The sequence below is a fragment of the Rhodnius prolixus genome, unplaced genomic scaffold (genome assembly GCF_049639745.1).
Source record: "Rhodnius prolixus isolate KJV_2025 unplaced genomic scaffold, Rpr scaffold_2, whole genome shotgun sequence".
Taxonomy (NCBI): Eukaryota; Metazoa; Arthropoda; class Insecta; order Hemiptera; family Reduviidae; genus Rhodnius; species Rhodnius prolixus.
Window position 1 is genome coordinate 17521051 of NW_027411592.1, and position 12278 is coordinate 17533328.

A 12278-nucleotide genomic window follows, 5' to 3' on the forward strand; every position below is an offset into this window, starting at 1 on the left:
TCTATATATATCTGCCATAGAGTCTTTTCAACACAAAGTTTATTCAGGAATTCAAAATGGAATCAAAACAAACCGATAACGGAAAATAGCGGTTTATTATTCTCTGGCTCTAATGTATAGGTCGCTTGAACCTGTCTAGAGCCTAAAGGACACGTGTCTGTACGGGCTGTATTCACTGGCCAACCCATTAATTAAATCTATCTCAATCAAGGATCTGTATGCTGACTGATTGCACTTAACTACAGCTGGCAAGTGCTTTATTTGCAAAGAGTAAACTCAACTGATCCCAGATTACTGGAAATTATTAATTTAAATTCAAATTTAAATTAAAACACTTTAAGTTTCTATAATGTTATTAATAAAAAATTTGAAATAAACTAAAAATGTGAGGAGGTACTGAAGCGATTTTTGTTTTTTTTTTTTTACCGCAAAATTTAAGTTAGAGTTTCAACCAGCTCATTCTAACAGTGGCACATAAATTCAATTTATCGCTCCAAAAAGTTTTCAGTTCAATGCAGGGCATAAATTTTCAAAAATTTAGGATAATATTTATGCCATTAATGCAATTATTCTTTGTTGTTGAACGATATTATGTCTGCTAACCCTGTGCTTCTTTGTTTTGTACATTTATGAGCGAGGCGAACTTTTCTAAGACCCAATTAGATTTATTTTACTCATCTTCCAGAACTCCCAGTGATGAAACCATTCATCCAGATACTCTAGTAACAGGGATCACCGCTTGCTGTACGAACAAATAAAACTTTCCGTTAAAAATGTGGTTGGGTCCCTTATTACTATAAATATTGTTACAGACTCTCCACGACGCACTAGAATTGACTCACTCCACGAGACTGCGTCCATTATTCCCGTTACACTCCTATATCCAAAATCATCTGCTCAAACTCCTTTCCATCCTAGGCTGCCATCCTAATCCACTCTGTCGCCCGCGACATAGCCTCCTTTAGATCCTTCTATTCCCTACAGGCACAAAAGACTAAAACAGATCCTTCTCTAACTCTCTACACTAGCTGCAGGTTTTTCCTCTCCTTTTTTCCCTGCATTCCAATCCCCCTCACCTAACTTTTCTCTTTCTTTACTAGATAAGAAGATTAAAATGTATAATACATTTATACTTTTGTATTTATTTTATGTATATATTTATAGTAGTAATAAATATTTATTCATTCATTTATAATATCGTTGATCTTATCCTTCGTTGCACGCATGTTTCTGACCGGTTTCGAATCTTTATCCATCAGTAGATGTGATTCATTACTTTAGTAAGAGAATTTGAATTCCGCTGTGTTTATACTTGCTGACTGATTGAGGGAGTACAGATTCCAAGAGTGCATGACAGAAACGTCGGGGAATTCAACGTCTCTACACCAAATTGATGATTCAATCACTAGTGAGGATGAAAATCCAAAACTAGTCGGAAACAAAAAGGAATGTTAGATAACCTTCCCCTTCAAGGCCCTCCAAGATATACTGAAGAACACATCCCAAAAGCTAAAAGAATGTGCAAGTCAGCTTGATTAGGTATATTCCCTTCCAACACCTGATAATTTTACTCAGACTCTGCAGTCGAGGATGACCACTCTGTGAAGGTAAAACTCTTTCCTAAAAGTGCCAAGATATAGACTTCTTCATCGTGGTTAGAATGGCGGTCAGATAATCGGCTCGAATAATGGCCAGGAATGAAAGTCATTCTTTTTTTTCTACTACTCCCCAGTGCCTTGAAAAATGAAAATATTTGTTTATCCTCTTTAATAAATTACCTATTTTAAAAAATCAGAGGACACCTTCGCCGGGATTGAGGTACACTAGTTTGGGCAACAACATCCTGACTCGGATACCACAGTATTTTGTAGACTTACCAGAATCACCAGCAAATGTTCAATTCATCAAATATTTCTAATAATGACTTCTTACTGTAAGAAAATTTCTTGCATAAGTACATTATCGTAAAATAGAATTCAATAATGTGCAATAAATGAAATACCAATTGCATATAAAATAGAATTAAGAGATTAAAGAGGATTGAAAATGGTGAATCGCTTGCTTTCATATATACAATAGTTTAAACGAACATTTCTCTGGTAAATTAAGCGAAACACTAGGCTAAAAGGAGGAACTGTGCTGTGACTGTTAAGCCCATGCATCGGCACTAAGCCTAACACACTAAAAGTAGACTTACTATTGTCTTTAGTAAAGGTCAGAGAGAATAGCGTTGTTTCCAGGTGCAATGTGTTTGTATGTAACGTGTGAGTGAGAATGTACTCTCGCTAAAAGAGCCTAGCCTACCGATATTACATTTCATTCCATTTAATCAACAGAATATAAATTACAAAATGAAATTCAATTAAAAGTACGATGGGTAAAACACTAATGAAACAAAACATTTTGTCCAACCAGGTTAATTAAAAAAAAGTCAAAATTAGGAATAATTGTTTCATATTAAAAAGTATTGTCAAACCTCTAACAAGTAAGCAAACATAAAGATCAAGCGACATTCTGGACCATCATCGAAGCATCGTAAATTTACTGATATTTTTTTTTAAATTAATTAAATTACAAATTTAATTGCATTTTAAATGAATTTGCGGGATCTAAAATGTTCGTCTTTTAAGGCCGAAGATTTTTGGTTATTATTTTCAAATGTTTTCCTTCAAGATTTTTGGTTTGAAAACCAACTTATGTCACACATTTTACGTTCATTTCTCATTCATCGTAACTTCTTCGAAACTTACCGCTTCTCTTAGTTTTTCGACAGAAATAATTGAAGCAATTTATCCTTAAGTTTGTTCTATGCCCAATGAAATATCCTGAATCTTGCTTAGATGGAATTCACGATGAACAAGAGGATGAACGTATTTTTCTAGCTTCAAAGCATTATTCTTACAGCACTTTTACCGCCATTCGCAAAGAAAAGTATTGTGGCTACCAGAAAAAAACAACCCACCATCTGACAGCAAAATCGTGAATGCTCCAAAATTTGAGCTCCAAAAAAAAATAAAAAAATAAATGAAAATAAAAGAAAAGTGCTTTTTCTTTGCTTCTTGTAGCATTGCTACTCACCATCCCAAAATGTGAAATGACCCAAAAAGTGGGAAAAAATTCCTCACCACTTCATAAAAAATAAGTACTTCGTTATCAAGAGATGTTTATTTATCTTTGTTCCATTATTTGATTGCAATATTCTACTAAAAAGAGTGAAAAACAATTTGAGGATTCAAAACTAGCAAGCCTAGCAGTTAGTTTCGTTCTATTAATATTTTTAGAAAATGTAATTTAGCACGAATTAGTAACAACACTTCAAACTTATTGCTCGTGTAAGTTGCATGTCTAGAGCAGGTGCCGCACCTCCGCGTCTTCTATTGGCGTTTTGCTTGATTTACTGCTGACATGCAATTCTATCGATGGTTGAATGAGATGCAAGGGAGATGATGAATACATACTGCTCTTAACCTGGTTCAGTATCCGGGTAGCTAAGAAAAGTGCAGCATTTTTCGAAATAATAATGAACAATTAATTTGGTTTTCAATTTGGTTTAAATCAAGATTAAATAATGAGATTTTAAGTAATAAAATGAAGATTAAACATTAATAACTTTTAGAAACGTAGACAGAAGTGAATTGGGCCACTTCTTCAACAAAAAATGGGTATTCCTGAAGGTATCCCAGCCTAAAAGCACAAACAGCTCTCGATATACATTGATACATAGCTGCAGAAATAGTTGAAGGCTATCAAGAACTTGGGTTTAGTGTACCCACAGGCAAACTCGTAACTCATTAGCAAATATAAAACATTGAGCTCTTTATAAATCACTATATTCTATTATAAACTTTTAGAGAGTTAGACAAGACTTTTTATTATAACATGATTTATCTTCTGCAACTTGCAATAAAGAATTAGTTGAACATCGATAAAAAAAAAAATTAGTTTCTTTGTAGTCGACCTACGCTAAACCGAATTTAAATTCCCATAAAAATAATGGACAATTGGTCCCTAATGTTAGAGGAAGCTCTATTGCTATCGTTTCAAATTACTGAAATTGAATATTCGCCGAATTTTAAATCGATTGGGATTGCACCTAAGTGTGAAAATAAATGTTTCTGTGAGAGTCAGAGTGATTGCTTCAATGGAGGATCTCAATAAATTTTAAGTGGTTGAAGCTAACTCCCGATTCCCTTATTTCCACTGTTGCCTTACACTGACATACGTTAATCGGGAGCACGATTTTACTTAATCCACGACAAATATGAAACAATTAAACTCACTGAGAAACTTAATTCAACTTGGGTAGATGTACGATCAAAAATGAGGATCTTAGAAATAATACAATATTATTTAAATAAAAGTGTTGCAATTTAATTTTGACAATATTCATATTAGAATCACGAACCGGCAAATAATTTTTCAAAAGAATCGATATTTTATGTTATTAAGAATTATGTTGCGAGACAGAAAAAAAAAAACAACGACTGTATAAATGTTATAATTTAATGATTTGGCAAGCTCATTCTTTATGTGATCGAGAAAAGTACCGAGAATTCTTTTTGAAAGTCTCTTCCATCGTCTGCTGTTCCAACAATAACTCAATCACCTACAAGAAAACTTCCCCATTGAATCCTGGCCATTATAACAGACGGAAAACATCTTTTGTTATGTGCGCGCCAACTCACGTCTTTTTTCCTTTTCTATTCATCTTTTCATATTTTTTTTTAGGGAACACTTTATGAAGAATTCAAATTTGAAATAATTCTTCAGATTTACATTTTTTCGGTGTTTTTATAATTTACATTCTATACTAGCCAAAATTAATTTGGCCGAACAGAAAGAGCAAAATGAAATAGATTCACTTTTGGGTCAATTACTATAATTTGGTATCTACATTTTGGTAGTTCATTTATTTAAAATTACAACCACAAAGTGATTTAAATTTGAACGAGTTTGGTTTGGATTTTGCTTGGTGTGAATGTGTTTAAACAAATTTAATTTCCTTTATGTAACACATTTGTGTAATTGAAGTAAAAACCAAAGTTACACTGAATAGAATGAGAGCTCTCTTCTTTTCGTGCAAAAAAATCATCCGTTTTCAGTATTAATCCTGAAATCCATAGATTAACCCTTTAGTATTCTCATTCTTCAACTGGAATCTTCTAACCAACTTCCGCCGAAAAAAGTTGTTTATTTGACAACAAGCCAAAGAAATAATCTATACAGGTTTTAATAATAAATTTTAACTAATAATTATAGTTTTAACAAAACAATTTTAAGGAAATTAGTTTTTAAAACAAGATATACTATTAGTTTTAATTAAACAGTCTGAAATATTAATAAATAATTGAATAGTTTAAGACTGCGAACTGCTAGAATTTTATATTTTTGTGGAGCAATTAAAATTCAACTTTGTAGCTAATATTTCCAGGGTTTTGGATTAGTATACGCAAATTACTATCACATGAATTTAGATGAAAGTTTCTTTTTTTAACAAATTTTTATCAAAAGAGTTTCAACATTTACTGCATACTAATTATAAGAATGTCGCTTAGATAACGATGGAGTTAGTCTTCAAGCAATCTAGCCTAAGTTGGTTACTGCGATTCCCTATCTTGTTAAATTAGAAGATACTGCCCAGCCTTCTCTATTTTTTTTTGTTTGTTTTTGTTTTACAGTAACCTTCTCATTTCTAACTCTTGAAAGGTTTCTGTTATCTTTGTAGCATCATCAGTATGTACAACAGTTTAGGGCTCTCCCGCATTTTCTCGGGAAAAATTTCTTCTCGAGCAGCAATTTTGAGGAGCCTCTTTCTCCTAAACATTTTAATCGCATCTCGAGAGTCTGTCAAGTCAAGCTTTTAACACCTTTCCTTCATTGTTAAAGAGAATAATAATAATAATAATAATAAAGATGTTTATTTAAAAAGAAACTCATTATAATACTAATACAGACAAAAACAAAAAACATCAATGGCAATGGTAGTACCGTCTGCCAGAGTTGCAAAAAATACTTGTACAAAAAAGAACATTATCATACACAAAAAATAAAATAAAACTTCTTAATTCATACTAAGTTACAATACACAGTAAACAATAGTAAAAATAAATCCCTAAAATTTGCTAAGCTTCCAATAAACCACTTCTCAGAACAATTACACATTAAATATTAAATTTATACAGATCTAGCTATTTACTTAACTGATTTTTTTTTTTTTTTTTTTTTTTTTTTTAACTGAATTCTGACTCTATTAGTGCTCTGTAACTCCAGGCTGTGCTCACATAGCCATACAGATTATCCCAATCTTTGCCATTTAATATCAATATTAATTCCTCCTCATTAAGAATCCGCTTGCCAAAGTACCGCACCCTAAACTCTTTTAAAATTGGACAAATCGCCAGAAAATGATAATGGTCTTCTATTGCATGTAAGTTACACAGATTGCCATTGTTAAAGAGAACAGCTTTAGTATTTTTGGAGACCAGCTTCTTTTTCAACTTAAAACATCTGGTTGATCTGCATTCATACTTCTTTTAATTTCTAGCGATGCCTCAGTTAGATGAAAGCAATCTATTCTTTTTGAGACCTTCGTAGTAGTATTCTATTATTAAGTCGCAGCTACTGCCTCTAGTGCTAGTATTTAGGCGTACTTCAATCTATATCTTGAGCTTGAGTCTTTCGAGCTCTCAGCCCATAGCTTTCGCTACTAGTTACAGAATTTTTGTTTGTGAGTATATTTCACAAAGCAATGCAAAGGGGAGTTTAAAAATAACACGGCATATGGAATTTAAAAATGAATAATTAAGAATGGAAATGCCGCAATTATTTTGTAAAAAAAAGAGTATAAATTTCTCTCTTCCACGTATTAAATATACCATTTTAGTCGTAAAGGGAAGTGGGTACGCGTTTTCCCAGCGCTCTTGCATCCCTCCGGAATCTCAGCTAGTTGATGAGTACCCACATTTGGGTTTAACTAACCCCAGGCTATTCTAGCTGACATTACAAACACACACTTTCACTGCACACTAGGGTAGCTAGCTGCAAGGGTCCAGTGGGTAGAAAAGCACTTCCCTACAGATAAATATAATGATATTAGGAAGCTGTTTTATTGGCCAACTGAAGTTTTCTTCGGTAAGTTGATGAACTATAAAAATTAGACCACAAACCAGAAAAATCAAAGTTAAATATCACTACCAATGTTTATAATTTCCTATAGGAAACACAAAATAACAAACGAATTTTCCCATAATTAATATGAATGAATTGTTTAAAGTTTAAATAAAAATATTTATTTAATAAAATGTAAAATGAAAAATTAAATTGTTAGACATTTCGGATATTTTTAATGTCCATCCACAAGAGCGGTTAAGTATGATGGGGCGTGGCTGTTAAGATTGAAAAGTTCAGCCCTATAAAGGTTGCGAACTAAGCAGATAAGAAAAGTTTGATTAGTCTATTGGAAACATTTGTTTCCTTTCGTTAACTGCTTAGCATTAATATTGCCTAAATAAGCAAATGGTTGAACACAAGGGCAGCTAAAAGAAGCAGATTAATGACCAGAGACAATTCTGGGACATAACTCCCTCTTACCATCTCAAGAAGTCCTTTAAAGAAAAAGCAACCATCAGCATTACAGACGAATCCGTGATTGGAGATAGCCAAGGCCAGTAAAATGTTTTAAATTCAAAGAAAAACGTTATACTAGTAAAAGTCTGTAGTTTAAACATTTCCGTTTTAACGGCTTCAAGCAAAGATTAATCGCCTCAAGCAGATGGAGATCGCCCCTGTATCTTCCAGCTCTCTGAAAACCAATGAATTTCATCCCTACTTAGTAATAAATCTGAATTATATTCTTACTCGTTTTGCCATCCAAACTTATTCGTTACCCCCTAGCATTTCTGATAGAATTGAAAATTAACTATAAGAAACATTCAGTTACTCATGATGATTTTTCTCAACTGCCATTTAATTTCTCCCGTAATTCTACCAAATAATAATAATTTGCACAATGTTTAGAAATAATAGATATTCACGACATAGACGCAATCTGAGGAACAATCATCCAATCAGGTTCACTAATACCGTCAGTGCATCTAACGAATCTATGATTCCTTTTGCCCTTTAAATGTAATTTGATTTTCAATGATCTAAAGATATTATTTAAAAAGAAGTAAACACAATCATTGAGTTTCAAGAGACGCCCGCAGAGTACTTCTTGTCGGAAGTAAAGTTGCTGGATTGCCGGAAACATGATGATTCACATCATTTTAAACTTACCGGAGAAAATAACTTTTTAGTTATACTAATAGAATAATGAAATTTGAACAAATCAAACAAAAAGCATAGAAATTTTGTTAAGTAGGCAAACATTTGAATAATTATTAAATATTTGCATTGTAGATAAATTTACTTTGTTTATTTACAACTTGATTCAATACGTCCTTAAGAACTTAGTATTTATTTAATCTCAACGAACTTTTCACTTCCTTCCTATTAGTAAAGTAAATAAAGGGAAAATATATATTTTCATAAATATTTCATAAAAAAATTTGCCTTCTTGATAGTAATTATTATTACTACTTGGTATATTTACAAAAAAATAAATAACGGTTCAGTAAGATGAATACCATTTTTTTATTTACTTTCCGTTAACATTAATAAATTTCTCTTTATTTACAAAAATAAAACAAAGATGAACATAAAATTAAATCGTATTAATTTCCTTTTAAATTTACACATCAGTCGTTTAAATAAATGAAGATTTTTGAGATGAAAGGTACTTCAAAATTTGTTCCTTATCGGTCTTATAAGATTAGTGTTTTTTAATTAATTTTGAAATGAGGAAAGAAAGCAATAAATCATGCTTTACATTCTTATTAAAAAATCAGTTTACATTCAGATACATTATTTTAAACGGTGAAAATTAAATAAAAAATATTATACGCGAAAAAATATAATTTTTTGTTTCTAAAAAAAAAAAATTATATGATGATCATGTCGTTATTTTCAAAATTGCTTTTAATTTTAAGCAATAAAATAAATATTTAAAGACTCCTTTACGTCCTGAAAGTCATTGAATAATGAACACATAACAATGCAGGTGTATGATCGTATTGTTTTAGTTAAAGACTTACCTAAACAGAGGATGGAAACAAAAGACGAGGTGGTACACAGGTGTTCCTGGGGGCGACTGGCCTAAGTAAGGGAGGAGTGCAAGTACGGGTGGTATTAAGATCGATCGGTGCATGTGCACAAAGCCGTACTGAAAGAGGGTACGACAGTGTGTGTGAGAGACGAAAGGAGGCGGCCGTGTACTGGTGGCTGAAGATTACAAGTAGGTTGGATTTGAGAGTATGGATGGGTGTGGTGTGTAGAGGAAACGCTGCCGACCGTACGGACTGGTGAGCTGTACTGGCTAGGCGACACAGTAACTCCGTCCGTCTGCTGGAGGCCGAATGTAACGCGCATGCCAACGGCCCTATAAGGGTTTCACTATTTCGGAGGAGGTGGAGGCCGTGGTAACAGGCGGCTCGGCGAGAGGCGGCGACGGGTCTGAACTACTCTGAAAAGATAGTGTGTGTACATTTCTTCTTGTTCCTCTTTTAGCCAACACCATAACAGCGGCAAAGAATTTGTACCAAAAATATGAAATAATGGAATGTATAAGAAAGCGAGAGACTTACTGCAAGAGTTTGTTTACTCACAGCCAAGTCGTTTCCTCTCAAACACCATTACTTTTCCATGTAAACAATGAAGAAAGGAAAACCCAAAATGATTAACATCCACCATTTACCATCGGAAAAATCCATAACCGACATTCGGAAAAAGCAAGGACCTCATTGGATTTGATTAACCCTTGATTTATTCAATGGAGTTCTGAACAAATTTATTGGCAGTACAAAATACCATTGATGAATAATAAATCTGGCAAAGCCATTTGTCTGCAATATCAGATGTGGCCATAGCATTCACGTATCTGCTTATCTAACTCAACCGTACCTAGTTGTATTTTATCAAAGTACCAATGATAGTGTTAAAACGAATCAAGGGCTGTTATTCTAGATGAACATAAAACATGTATTTGGGCTGTACAATCTCTGCTAAAAAGCAATACCTCCCTCTATTCTAGTAACGCAAGCTTGAAAGCGAAGTAGACCTCTTAAACTCTCAGAATACTCAAGAGATATAACATATGTAAGAACGGCATGTACTCCTCAGCATCTCGCTAAGAGAAGAGGGACTCGCTACTTCTCCAAGGAATTTGACGTAACTGCGTGTATCCCAGCCTAACACTTAGCAATCCTCAGCTCACACACAATGCACCAAGCGCCCTGCATGGAACTAAACTTTTAGTTTAGCATATCAACAGATAACTCTTTCTCTCATCACCGTGCAAACATATCCCCGTTCACATTCTAAACGGACCCCAAAATTCTATGACGAACATTTATACACTAAATTGAGAGCAACTATTTATCTTTTAGGGCGCAGTGAATTAAGCTAATTTAGATTAGATTAAACTAGGGCGGCCTCAAGGCCTACGCCACTGCGACCTCTTTGGATCTATTGTGGCTCCCCTCACTCTAAAGCTCACCCTCAAGACCAGTCCTTTTGATCAGACTCCTAATTCTGGAGAGCGACTCATGGGTAAAGCTCACAGGCCTTGGTTTTTCCTCCCCGAGAAGTAACATCCTTAGCCACAAAGCTTATTTAAGTCACTCCTCTTTAGTCTACTAACATTTACTTAGATGTCCGATTACAGTATCATGTTTTTAAATGTTCTTTTCCTCAGAGTTTCGTACACTTCATTGCCCCAATGATAAGACAGGATTGTCCATGAAGAAAGAGAAAAGCACTATACAGGTCTTAGCGCCACTATGCACTCAGACTCTTCCAAAATAATCAGAGAATTGAGAGACGAAGAGTTTTCTGTACAATAGAAGGCTAGACACAAAATACATTAAAAATGTTAGGTTCAAAAGTAAAATTTACCGTAAAGAAAGAATTTGATGTAATAATCTGATGAGTCTGAAGAGCATCGCCAATACACCATGTTACTGAGTTGAAAAAAACTGAAATTAAATTAGTGAAATAACTGCTGAACGTGACTTTTTAGCGACAAAATATGAAAAGTGATGTTAATTCCATCGATGGAAACTAAACTGAAAAACTAGCAAATGTAATAAATTCTTTTACAGAGAGATAAATATTAAAAGACTTTAATATCGTATAACAGTACATCTAAAGTGAGGATCTCAATGAATAAACTATATTTTGGAAAATGAATCTAATAGTTTAAGGAATGTAAGTGATAAAAGCGTTTGTTTCGAAACTAATTAGAAAATTAAAACCTATACCGCTTGTCATCTCTATGGAAATCGCTAGACATAAAATTCTTTTGCAAGACAAGATTTCCCTTAAAAGAACAAAACTTTGCTAATAAAAAAAAGAAGCTCTTTAAACATCAAATTCATTTTAAAATTTAAGTAAATTTACTCTAAGCATCATGTCGAAAATTAGTACTCGCTTCTCTGCTTCCAGAACTCCAGAATACCTGAAGCATGAAATGCAGGCTTTTGAGGATCATCTTTAAGAGACTTAACAGATAAATAAGAACCTAAACGCTCAGCGAATCTTACACTTTCAAGAACGAAAGTCTGGAGAAAACTGAAAAACGTTCTACCTAATTTAGACTAATTCCATTGTTAATTACATTTGTTACTTTGTAAGTAAAACTCTTATTAACATAGTGAAGACAAATTTTACGATACTATAGGGATGATTTCAACTTAATGTATCTCTTTTATTAGGCACAATTTAATTTTAGAAGAAGACAATCATGTAGAAAAATATTTTAAGAATAAAAAGAACCAAAACTTTTTACTTGAATCATACTTGGTTCTTATTCTCTGTGATCTGTGACTGTCCAAGAAAAGGCGAAATAGAAAAATAGATAGGCGGGTGAAATTTGTGGATGCTTGGAGAAGAAAAACCAAAAACAAAATTTCCACAACCTCCATTTTGTTCAAACAGCAAAATTACGCTCCATATGTTAGTTTAATAACTAACTTTAGCAGAGAATCTAGCTTAGAATTAAGATCCTCGTTTAACTGGCCAAATTGTCTTTCCGAAATTCATTACTTCCCCAGCTGGACTCCCACGCGGAGGTCCCGGGTTCGAATCCAGCAGCTGACCCTTAGATTTTCTCTTCCTAGGAGCTTCTTACAGCTCACTGTCCGGTGATTGGCAGTGTTGTCTGTAACGAGAGAACACTGTCC

At 33.5% G+C, this 12278-nt stretch overlaps 1 long non-coding RNA gene across 1 annotated transcript in view; it reads right to left on the reverse strand.

The window, feature by feature from the left end:
• LOC141449173 (uncharacterized) overlaps nucleotides 1-9836 on the reverse strand; it is a 92402-nt gene extending 82566 nt beyond the window's left edge. The window contains exon 1 of the long non-coding RNA XR_012455377.1: nucleotides 9135-9836. This is a non-coding gene — a long non-coding RNA (uncharacterized lncRNA). The remainder of the gene's footprint in view (nucleotides 1-9134) is intronic.
• Between the last annotated feature and the right edge of the window lie 2442 nt (nucleotides 9837-12278).